Consider the following 13,003-nt stretch of genomic DNA (forward strand, 5'->3'; position numbering starts at 1 on the left):
TATATTTTTTCCATTCTTCCATGTTTTTTTAATCCATTCTGCTACTCTCCGTCTCTTTATTGGTGCATTTAGTCCATTTACATTTAGCATAATTATCGATAGGTACGAGTTAAGTGCTGTCATTTTGATGTATTTTGTGTATGTGTGTGTGTGTGTCGTTGACAGTGTCTTTGTTCCACTTAATTTTCTGTGCTGAGCCATTTTTCTATGAATTTTCTTTTCATTCTTTTCATTGTTGTTGATTTTGTATTTGCTGAGTCTTTATGTTTTTCCTGTTTTTTATTTTGATGTGTAGGATTGTTTCTTTTGTGGTTACCTTAATATTTACCCCTATTCTTCTAAGTTTAAGCCAATCTTTTATTTCTTTATGTTGCCTTGACTTCCTCTCCATGTGAAAGTTCTATGACAACATTATTTAGTCCCTCTTTTTTGTTTTAATGTTGTCATCTTTTACATATTGACATCTCTGTTTCCCTATTTTCATTGTTTTAGCTCTGATTTATTTTTGTGACTTCCCTATCTGGGTTGGTATCTGGTTGTTCTGTCCTGTGTTCTAGCCTTGTGTTGTTATGTGACGTTACTGATTCTCTAACCAGAGGACTCACTTTAGTATTTCTTGTAATTTTGGTTTGGTTTTTACAAATTCCCTTAACTTCTGTTCATCTGGAAATGCCCTAATTTCACCATCATATTTGAGAGACAGTTTTGCTGAATATATAATTCTTGGTTGGCATTTTTTTTTTCCTTCGAAGCTATATATATGTCATCCCATTGCCTTCTTGCCTGCATGGTTTCTGCTGAGTAGTCAAAGCTTAGTCTTATTGACTCTCCTTTGTAGATGATTTTTTTGTTCATCCCTAGCTGCTCTTAAAATTCTCTGTTTCTGTTTGGTTTTGGCAACTTTGATTATAGTGTGCCTTGGTGGCCTTCTTTTGGGATCTGCTCTGTGTGGGGTTCGATGAATTTCTTGAATAGATATCTTCTCATCTTTAATGATATCAGGGAAGTTTCTGCCAACAAATCTTCAACAATTCTCTCCATATTTTCTGTTATGCCCTTCTGTTCTGGTATTCCAATCACTCGTAGTTTATTCTTCTTGATAGAGTCCAACGTAATTCTCAGGGTTTCTTCATTTTTTTTTTTAATCTGGTTTTTCCTCAAATAAATTGGTGTCAAGTGCTTTATCTTCAGTGTCACTAATTCTGGCTTCCATTGCCTTGATTCTGCTACTATGACTTTCTTTTGAGTTGTCTAATTTTGAAATTTTATTGTTAATCTTTTGGATTTCTATTTGTTGTCTATGGATTCTTGCAGCCTGTTGAATTTGTCATTATGCTCTTGTATAACCTTCTTAAGTTCCTCTGTTACTTTATCTGTGTGTTCCTTGGCTTGGTCTGTGTTTTGCCTGATCTCCTTCCTGATCACCTCAAGAGCTGTATATATCAGTCTTTTGAGTTCTACCTCTGGTAATTCCAATATTTGCTCTTTCTCCAGGAGGTTTCTTGGTTCTTTGTTTTGGTGGCTTGCTGAAGCCATCATGGTCTGCCTCTTTATGTGATTTGATACTGACTGTAGTCTCCAAGCCATCAATAAGTTATTATATTTATTTATTTTATGTTTGCTTCCTGTGTCCTAGCTTCTTGTTTTGTTTTGATATATCCAAATAGGCTGGTCATGTGAGCTACTTTGATTTATGGCTTCTTTGAAGCTCTCACATCCTGTCAATAGGTGGTCAGAGCTGTTATTAGGTATATGAGCCCAGGAGTCCGTTTACTTTTCTTATGTGGATTTAGCTCAAGTGTCCAGGTTGCCAATCATCAAGTGTGTAGTGCAGGCTCTCTCCTACAGTCCTAGATGGGCAGGGCTATGTAGGAGTGATTGGAGTAGGCACAGGTATCTGGCTGCACTAGGGGGCCAAGCAAGGTAAGGGGCTGAAGGCTACCCCTGAGTACCTGGGTGGAAGGCATGTCCCTGTTCCCTAGAGTGCATAGGTGGGTGGGTTTTGCAGCCAGACTTTGGACACCAAATGCTATTGACTATAAGGACTGGGAGACACCACTTATTCTTGGACCCCTGTTGTGGGTCTTAGGTGGAGTGGGTAGAGCCACCAGTCCTCAGGCCCCTGATGTGAGTAGGTGAGGACCCTGCTTAATGGGCGGGGCAATGTCAAATGTCACGAATCTTGCACGCCCCCTTAGATGTTGTATTTGAAAATAGGCTTCAGGTATATACCCTGTTGTACTATGCTAATGAGGGCCTACGCTGTTGAAATGGGTCCACACAGGTCTAGGCATGGGTAAAAGGCATTCAAAGTCCTTGGACCCCTTATGCCAGTGCCTAGGTAAAGGGGCTGTGCCTGTCCTGAGTTCCTGGCTTAGGGGAGCTGGCAGATTATTTTTTCCTGTTTGTTAATTTGTTCCCTCTCCAAAGCCAGGAGAATGGCTCAGAGCACACGATGGGTTCCACTTGCAGCCCATGGGGTGTGGCAGTTGCCAAAGCCAGCTGAGGATCCGAGCAGAGTGGGAAGGGGGCCTTCAGTGCAGCTTGAACTTCTTCCTTCAAAACCATTGGTTCTTGCTCATATGCCACCTCCTGAAATGGTTGAACATCAACCAATTCTTTTTGGTACAGTGACTCTATGTATTCCTTCCATCTTCTTTTGATGCTTCCTGCACTGCTCAATATTTTGCCCATAGAATTTTTCAATATTGCAACTCAAGGCTTGAATTTTTCTTCAGTTCTTTCAGTTTGAGAAATGCAGAGCCTGTTCTTCCCTGTTGGTTTTCTAACTCCAGGTCTCTGCACATTTCATTATAATATTTTACTATGTCTTCTTGAGCCACCCTTTGGAATCTCTGTTCAGCTCTTTTACCTCATCATTTCCTCCATTTGCTTTAGTTACTCTACACTCAAGAGCAAGTTTCAGAGTCTTTTCCAACATCCGTTTGGGTCTTTTCTTTCACGTCTTTTTTTTTTTTTAAATTGGAAATATTAGTATGAACACAGGATAATTTTTTTTATTGTACTTTTGATGATGGTTTACAGAACAAACTAGCTTCTCATTAAACAGTGCACATATTGTTTTATGACATTGGTCAACAATCCCACGACATGTCAACACTCTCCCTTCTCGACCTTGGGTTCCCTATTATCAGCTTTCCTGTCCCCTCCTGCCTTCTAGTCCTTGCCCATGGGCTGGTGTGCCCCTTTAGTCTCATTTTGTTTTTTTTGTTTTTTTTTTTATAGTAACTTTTATTAAGCTTCAAGTGAACGTTTACAAATCCAATCAGTCTGTCACATATAAGTTTACATACATCTCACTCCCTACTCCCACTTACTCTCCCCGTCTTGAGTCAGCCCTTTCAGTCTCTCCTTTCTTGACAATTTTGCCGGCTTCCCTCTCTCTCTATCCTCCCATCCCCCCTCCAGACAAGAGTTGCCAACACAATCTCAAGTGTCCACCTGATATAATTAGCTCACTCTTCATCAGCATCTCTCTCCCACCCGCTGACCAGTCCCTTTCATTTCTGATGAGTTGTCTTCGGGGATGGTTCCTGTCCTGTGTCAACTGAAGGTCTGGGGAGCATGGCCGCCGGGATTCCTCCAGTCTCAGTCAGACCATTAAGTTTGGTCTTCTTATGAGAATTTGGGGTCTGCATCCCACTGATCTCCTGCTCCCTCAGGGGTCCTCTGCTGTGCTCCCTGTCAGGGCAGTCATCGATTGTGGCCGGGCACCAACTAGTTCTTCTGGTCTCAGGATGATGTAGGTCTCTGGTTCATGTGGCCCTTTCTGTCTCTTGGGCTCTTAGTTGTCATGTGGGCTTGGTGTTCTTCATTTTCCTTTGCTCCAGGTGGGTTGAGACCAATTGCTGCATCTTAGATGGCTGCTTGTTAGCATTTAAGACCCCAGACGCCACATTTCAAAGTGGGATGCAGAATGATTTCATAATAGAATTATTTTGCCAATTGACTTAGAAGTCCCCGCAAACCATGCTCCCCAGACCCCCGCGCTTGCTCCGCTGACCTTTGAAGCATTCATTTTATCCCAGAAACTTCTTTGCTTTTGGTCCAGTCCAATTGAGCTGACCTTCCATGTATTGAGTGTTGTCTTTCCCTTCACCTAAAGCAGTTCTTATCTACTGATTAATCAATAAAAAAATCCTCTCCCACCCTCCCTCCCTCCCCCCCTCGTAACCACAAAAGTATGTGTTCTTCTCAGGTTTACTATTTCTCAAGATCTTATAATAGTGGTCTTATACAATATTTGTCCTTTTGCCTCTGACTAATTTCGCTCAGCATAATGCCTTCCAGGTTCCTCCATGTTATGAAATGTTTCAGAGATTCGTCACTGTTCTTTATCGATGCGTAGTATTCCATTGTGTGAATATACCACAATTTATTTAACCATTCATCCGTTGATGGACACCTTGGTTGCTTCCAACTTTTTGCTATTGTAAACAGAGCTGCAATAAACATGGGTGTGCATATATCTGTTTGTATGAAGGCTCTTGTATCTCTAGGGTATATTCCTAGGAGTGGGATTTCTGGCTTGTATGGTATTTCTATTTCTAACTGTTTAAGATAACACCAGATAGATTTCCAAAGTGGTTGTACCATTTTACATTCCCACCAGCAGTGTATGAGAGTTCCAATCTCTCCGCAGCCTCTCCAACATTTATTATTTTGTGTTTTTTGGATTAATGCCAGCCTTGCTGGTGTGAGATGGAATCTCATCGTAGTTTTAATTTGCATTTCTCTAATGGCTAATGATCGAGAGCATTTTCTCATGTATCTGTTGGCTGCCTGAATATCTTCTTTAGAGAAATGTGTGTTCATATCCTTTGCCCACTTCTTGATTGGGTTGTTTGTCTTTTTGTGGTTGAGTTTTGACAGAATCATGTAGATTTTAGAGATCAGGCGCTGGTCGGAGATGTCATAGCTGAAAATCCTTTCCCAGTCTGTAGGTGGTCTTTTTACTCTTTTGGTGAAGTCTTTAGATGAGCATAGGTGTTTGATTTTTAGGAGCTCCCAGTTATCGGGTTTCTCTTCATCATTTTTGGTAATGTTTTGTATTCTGTTTATACCTTGTATTAGGGCTCCTAGGGTTGTCCCAATTTTTTCTTCCATGATCTTTATCGTTTTAGTCTTTATGTTTAGGTCTTTGATCCACTTGGAGTTAGTTTTTGTGCATGGTGTGAGGTATGGGTCCTGTTTCATTTTTTTGCAAATGGATATCCAGTTATGCCAGCACCATTTGTTAAAAAGGCTGTCTTTTCCCCAGTTAATTGACACTGGTCCTTTGTCAAATATCAGCTGCTCATACGTGGATGGATCTATGTCTGGGTTCTCAATTCTGTTCCATTGGTCTATGTGTCTGTTGTTGTACCAATACCAGGCTGTTTTGACTACTGTGGCTGTATAATAGGTTCTGAAGTCAGGTAAGGTGAGGCCTCCCACTTTCTTCTTCTTTTTCAGTAGTGCTTTGCTTATCCGGGGCTTCTTTCCCTTCCATATGAAATTGGTGATTTGTTTCTCTATCCCCTTAAAATATGACATTGGAATTTGGATCGGAAGTGCGTTAAATGTATAGATGGCTTTTGGTAGAATAGACATTTTTACTATGTTAAGTCTTCCTATCCATGAGCAAGGTATGTTTTTCCACTTAAGTATGTCCTTTTGAATTTCTTGTAGTAGAGCTTTGTAGTTTTCTTTGTATAGGTCTTTTACATCCTTGGTAAGATTTATTCCTAAGTATCTTATCTTCTTGGGGGCTACTGTGAATGGTATTGATTTGGTTATTTCCTCTTCGGTGTTCTTTTTGTTGATGTAGAGGAATCCAAGTGATTTTTGTATGTTTATTTTATAACCTGAGACTCTGCCAAACTCTTCTATTAGTTTCAGTAGTTTTCTGAAGGATTCCTTAGGGTTTTCTGTGTATATAATCATGTCATCTGCAAATAGTGATAACTTTACTTCTTCCTTGCCAATCCGGATACCTTTTATTTCTTTGTCTAGCCTGATTGCCCTGGCTAAGACTTCCAACACGATGTTGAATAAGAGTGGTGATAAAGGGCATCCTTGTCTGGTTCCCGTTCTCAAGGGAAATGCTTTCAGGTTCTCTCCATTTAGAGTGATATTGGCTGTTGGCTTTGCATAGATGCCCTTTATTATGTTGAGGAATTTTCCTTCAATTCCTATTTTGGTAAGAGTTTTTATCATGAATGGGTGTTGGACTTTGTCAAATGCCTTTTCTGCATCAATTGATAAGATCATGTGGTTTTTGTCTTTTGTTTTATTTATGTGATGGATTACATTAATGGTTTTTCTGATATTAAACCAGCCTTGCATACCTGGTATAAATCCCACTTGATCAGGGTGAATTATTTTTTTGATGTGTCGTTGGATTCTATTGGCTAGAATTTTGTTGAGAATTTTTGCATCAATGTTCATGAGGGATATAGGTCTATAATTTTCTTTTTTTGTAATGTCTTTACCTGGTTTTGGTATCAGGGAGATGGTGGCTTCATAGAATGAGTTGGGTAGTATTCCGTCATTTTCTATGCTTTGGAATACCTTTAGTAGTAGTGGTGTTAACTCTTCTCTGAAAATTTGGTAGAACTCTGCAGTGAAGCCGTCCGGGCCAGGACTTTTTTTTGTTGGGAGTTTTTTGATTACCGTTTCAATCTCTTTTTTTGTTATGGGTCTATTTAGTTGTTCTACTTCTGAATGTGTTAGTTTAGGTAGGTAGTGTTTTTCCAGGAATTCATCCATTTCTTCTAGGTTTTCAAATTTGTTAGAGTACAATTTTTCATAATAATCTGAAATGATTCTTTTAATTTCATTTGGTTCTGTTGTGATGTGGTCCTTCTCATTTCTTATTCGGGTTATTTGTTTCCTTTCCTGTATTTCTTTAGTCAGTCTAGCCAATGGTTTATCAATTTTGTTAATTTTTTCAAAGAACCAGCTTTTGGCTTTGTTAATTCTTTCGATTGTTTTTCTGTTCTCTAATTCACTTAGTTCAGCTCTAATTTTTATTATTTGTTTTCTTCTGGTGCCTGATGGATTCTTTTGTTGCTCAGTTTCTATTTGTTCAAGTTGTAGGGACAGTTCTCTGATTTTGGCTCTTTCTTCTTTTTGTATGTGTGCATTTATTGATATAAATTGGCCTCTGAGCACGCTTTTGCTGTGTCCCAGAGGTTTTGATAGGAAGTATTTTCATTCTCGTTGCTTTCTATGAATTTCCTTATTCCCTCCTTGATGTCTTCTATAACCCAGTCTTTTTTCAGGAGGGTATTGTTCATTTTCCAAGTATTTGATTTCTTTTCCCTAGTTTTTCTGTTATTGATTTCTAGTTTTATTGCCTTGTGGTCTGAGAAGATGCTTTGTAATATTTCGATGTTTTGGACTCTGCAAAGGTTTGTTTTATGACCTAATATGTGGTCTATTCTAGAGAATGTTCCATGTGCGCTGGAAAAAAAAGTATATTTTGCAGCAGTTGGGTGGAGAGTTCTGTATAAGTCAATGAGGTCAAGTTGGTTGATTGTTGTAATTAGATCTTCCGTGTCTCTGTTGAGCTTCTTACTGGATGTCCTGTCCTTCTCCGAAAGTGGTGTGTTGAAGTCTCCTACTATAATTGTGGAGGTATCTATCTCGCTTTTCAGTTCTGTTAAAATTTGATTTATGTATCTTGCAGCCCTGTCATTGGGTGCGTAAATATTTAATATGGTTATGTCTTCCTGATCAATTGTCCCTTTTATCATTATATAGTGTCCTTCTTTATCCTTTGTGGTGGATTTAAGTCTAAAGTCTATTTTGTCAGAAATTAATATTGCTACTCCTCTTCTTTTTTGCTTATTGTTTGCTTGATATACTTTTTTCCATCCTTTGAGTTTTAGTTTGTTTGTGTCTCTAAGTCTAAGGTGTGTCTCTTGTAGGCAGCATATAGATGGATCGTGTTTCTTTATCCAGTCTGTGACTCTCTGTCTCTTTATTGGTGCATTTAGTCCATTTACATTCAGGGTAATTATAGATAAATAAGTTTTTAGTGCTGTCATTTTGATGCCTTTTTATGTGTGTTGTTGACAATTTCATTTTTCCACACACTTTTTTGTGCTGAGGCGTTTTTCTTAGTAAATTGTGAGATCCTCATTTTCATAGTGTTTGACTTTATGTTAGTTGAGTCGTTACGTTTTTCTTGGTTTTTGTCTTGAGTTATAGAGTTGTTATGCCTTTTTGTGGTTACCTCATTATATACCCCTATTTTTCTAAGTAAAAACCTAACTTGTATTGTTCTATATCGCCTTGTATCACTCTCCATATGGCAGTTCAATGCCTCCTGTATTTAGTCCCTCTTTTTGATTATTGTGATCTTTTACCTATTGACTTCCATGATTCCCTGTTATGTGTATTTTTTTTTTTTTTAATTAATCTTAATTTGTTTGTTTTTGTGATTTCCCTATTTGAGTTGATATCAGGACGTTCTGTTTTGTGACCTTGTGTTGTGCTGATATCTGATATTATTGGTTCTCTGACCAAACAATATCCTTTAGTATTTCTTGTAGCTTTGGTTTGGTTTTTGCAAATTCTCTAAACTTGTGTTTGTCTGTAAATATCTTAATTTCGCCTTCATATTTCAGAGAGAGTTTTGCTGGATATATGATCCTTGGTTGGCAATTTTTCTCCTTCAGTGTTCTGTATATGTCGTCCCATTCCCTTCTTGCCTGCATGGTTTCTGCTGAGTAGTCAGAACATATTCTTATTGATTCTCCCTTGAAGGAAACCTTTCTTTTCTCCCTGGCTGCTTTTAAAATTTTCTGTTTATCTTTGGTTTTGGTGAGTTTGATGATAATATGTCTTGGTGTTTTTCTTTTTGTATCAATCTTAAATGGGGTTCGATGAGCATCTTGGATAGATATCCTTTCGTCTTTCATGATGTCAGGGAAGTTTTCTGTCAGAAGTTCTTCAACTATTTTCTCTGTGTTTTCTGTCCCCCCTCCCTGTTCTGGGACTCCAATCATCCGCAGGTTATCCTTCTTGATAGAGTCCCACATAATTCTTAGGGTTTCTTCATTTTTTTTAATTCTTTTATCTGATTTTTTTTCAGCTATGTTGGTGTTGATTCCCTGGTCCTCCAGATGTCCCAGTCTGCATTCTAATTGCTCGAGTCTGCTCCTCTGACTTCCTAGTGTGTTGTCTAATTCTGTTATTTTATTGTTAATCTTTTGGATTTCTACATGTTGTCTCTCTATGGATTCTTGCAACTTATTAATTTTTCCAGTATGTTCTTGAATAATCTTTTTGAGTTCTTCAACAGTTTTATCAGTGTGTTCCTTGGCTTTTTCTGCAGATATCCTAATTTCATTTGTGATATCATTAAGCATTCTGTAAATTAGTTTTTTATATTCTGTATCTGATAATTCCAAAATTGTATCTTCATTTGGGAAAGATTTTGATTCTTTTGTTTGGGGGGTTGGAGAAGCTGTCACGGTCTGCTTCTTTAAGTGGTTTGATATGGATTGTTGTCTCCGAGCCATCACTGGGAAACTAGTTTTTCCAGAAAATCCGCTAAAAAAAAACTGCAGTCAGATCCCTATCAGAGTTCTCCCTCTGGCTCAGGCTATTCAGATGTTAATGAAGCCGCCTGGGGAGGGTGGGGGAGGGAACAGAGGGATAGGAGAGTAGCACCTCAGAATATAGCCAGAGTTGCTTGTCTTGCTTGGAATGACTGTTATATCTGAGATTCCCGCGGGCGCGTCGCCTATGTGTGCTGGCTGTGTGGAGATTGCCCCCAGGGGGTCTGGCCCGCTGGAGTCACGGTCAGATCCTCCGCTTCCAGCCCCACGCCCAGCGTCAAGGCTCCCCTACTGGGACGGTGCACTCTCAACTCCAAAATCAGTCGCTGCCTCCCGGGGACTTCTCGTCCCTCCAGCCGCGTGGCCGTGCCGCCCCCGTGAACCAGGTGGGCCCCCTCCCTGGGTTAGTTCAGATGGGTGGAGTAGCTCCCCGTCTTTCACGTCTTTTTAATGACCTCTTTCTTCATGTATGATGTCGTGGAAACAACTGGTCTGGTCTTCAGTCATTAGCATTCAATGTATCAAATCTATTCTTGAGATGGCCTCTACATTCAGGCAGATGTACTCAGGTTGCACTTTGACTCTTGTGAACTTGTTTTTAATTTTCTTCAGCTTCAACTTGAACCCATGTATGAAGAATTAATGGTCTGTTCTGTAGTTGGACCTTGGCCTTGTTCTAAATGATGATAATGAGCTTCTCTGTTGTCTCTTCCTACAGATGTAGTCGATTTAATTCCTGTGTATTCCATTTCATGAGGTTCATGTGTATAGCACCGGCTATTTTGATGAAAAAAGGTATTTCCAATGAATAAGGCATTGGTCTTGCAAAATTCTATCATGAGATCTCCGATATCATTTCTATCACCAAGGCCGTATTTTCCAACTACTGATCCTTCTTCTTTGTTTCCAGCTTTCACATTCCAATCACCAGCAATTATCAATGCATTTTGATTGCATGTTTGATCAATTTCACACTTAAGAAGTTGGTAAAAATCTTCAATTTCTTCATCTTGGCATTAGTGGTTGATGTGTAAATTTGAATAATAGTTGTATTAACTGGTCTTCCTTGTAGGTGTATGGATATTATACTATCACTGACAGCTTTGTGCTTCAGGATAGATCTTGAAATGTTCTTTTTGACAATGAGTGTGATGCCATTCCTCTTCATTTTGTAATTCTCAGCATAGTAGACCATATGATTGTCAAATTCAAAATGGCCAATACCAGTCCATTTCAGCTCACTAATGCCTAGAATATCAATCTTCCTGTGTTCCATTTCATTTTTGATGACTTCCAATTTTCGTAGATTCATACTTCATACATCCCATGTTCCAATTATTAAGGGATGTTTGCAGCTGTTTCTTCTCATTTTGAGTTGTGCCACATCAGCAAGTGAAGATCCCAAAAGCTTTACTCCATTCATGTCATTAAAGTCGATTCTACTTTGAGGAGGCAGCTCTTCCTCAGTCCTGTTTTGAGTCTTTTCAACCTGAGGGGCTCATCTTCTGGCACCGTACCAGACAATATTCTGCTGCTATTCATAAGGGTTTCACTGGCCAAATTTTTTAAGAAGTAGATCACCAAGTCCTTCTTCCTAGTCTGTCTTAGCCTGGAAGCTCCATTAAAGCCTATCTACCACAACTGACCCTGCTGGTATTTGAAATATCAGTGGCATAGCTTCCAGCATTACAGCAACAGGCAAGCCATCTCAGTACAACAAGCTGACAGAGGAGTGGTGGATAGCAACCATAGGAAACTAATAGAACACCTCACATAAATGCAATCAGCATAAAATCCAAGTAGTCAGTGTTACCGTTCTCACGTCATAAGTGAGGAAATTACCCAGAGTTGCACAGCTAGTAAATAACTATATCAATTAGATTATTTTGATGCAAATTACAAAATACAAATAAAAAAGAACACGAATTGACTTAACCAATAAAGGGGGTTTATTGGCTCACAGAAAAAAAATTCCAAAGGAAGTTGTTGTAGAGAACAGGCAAAGTTTGATCTAGAAGCTCAAATGATATCACAGGCCCAATATTTCTCCAGCTCTTGTTACTGTCTTCCACAGTCTTGACTTTATTCTCAGTTTCCACACACTGGACCCCAGAGCTCCAGGCTCCCGTTGTGGCAGTAAAATGGCTACCACAGTTGTAAATGTCACAACCTCACTCTATACCTTTTAGAGGAAAAAAGGAAGCTTACCTTTCTTAGAAGGTCCAGCAAAAGTCTCATCATGGTTTATTGCTTCTAACTAGGTTATGTCCCCAATTTCCGAGCCAGATAGGACCGAGTCTACTGGTAGATCTGTCGATTAATTATTCCCAGCCATCCCCACCCAAACATCATGACTGAGAATGGGGAGGGGCTGAATTGTTCCAAGAAAAATCAGAGTCATTTGGGCAGGTAAAACAGGAAATGGATGTCAAGAAGGTTAAAAAATGTCCACAATGCTGGCTTGGGTCAAATTCTGACCTCAAGTTCCTGAGGTCAAACCCCATGACTCCTGGTAACAATCTTCTGTCTTCTCAGACACATCGTCATTGTTGGTTTTAACTCTCTGTGCCCTTCCTAGACTGAGGGACAAGGCTGGAGCCATCTTAACCCCTCTGTGTCAGGGAAATGTCTGTTGTTCAATGAGAGAACACCTTGGGTAGGGATGATCTCTCCGAGCAGGTGAGCCTTTCATGAAGCTGCTCAAGTTCCACCTCTCTCTCATTCTCCAAGGGAGCTACCCTGATGCCCATGCAGCTGGCTAGATGTTTCTGAGAAAACATAAGGACTTCAATTAATATAAGCACAGCTCTTATTTAAGCCAGTTTGAGTTGGGTATTTCTTTTACTTGCTGCTGGAAACATTCTAACTGGTACAATGCCTTATGGGGGATTGTAAGTATTTAAATGAGGTAATGCATATAAAGTACTTATCCAGGTTTATCATTTTTATCATCATTTATACTGACTTTATGTATTCATGAGCTCCTTAAGGGTAGACCCCATCCTCTTCTCTGTTCTGGAGTGTAGTAGATAATCCTTAAATGGATGTTAAACTGAAGTGTGTAGGCCACCCTTTTATACGTGAGTCAGATTTCCATAAGTTGCAATTTAAAATTCAAGTCATATCTTGAAATTCACTAGGATAGCTTGCTATTTATAGTACTCATATAGAAAATCATTTGATAATTCAAGTATTTTATGCCTAGTTTGCCTGTTGTACAAATTTGGAAATTCTTATATGTATGATCAGGTTTATTTCATTCATTTATTTATTCAACAAGAATTTCTGGAGCAAATGTCATTTGCCAGGCCCTGTACTAGGAGAAGACCCCTGAGTAGTATAAATGGCTTGTGCTCAGCTGCTAACCTAAAGGTTGGCAGTTCAAACCCACCCAATAGCACCACAGAAGAAAGGCCTGGAGATCTGCTTTC

Source organism: Loxodonta africana, chromosome 13 (genome assembly GCF_030014295.1).
Source record: "Loxodonta africana isolate mLoxAfr1 chromosome 13, mLoxAfr1.hap2, whole genome shotgun sequence".
In the NCBI taxonomy this organism is placed as follows: domain Eukaryota; kingdom Metazoa; phylum Chordata; class Mammalia; order Proboscidea; family Elephantidae; genus Loxodonta; species Loxodonta africana.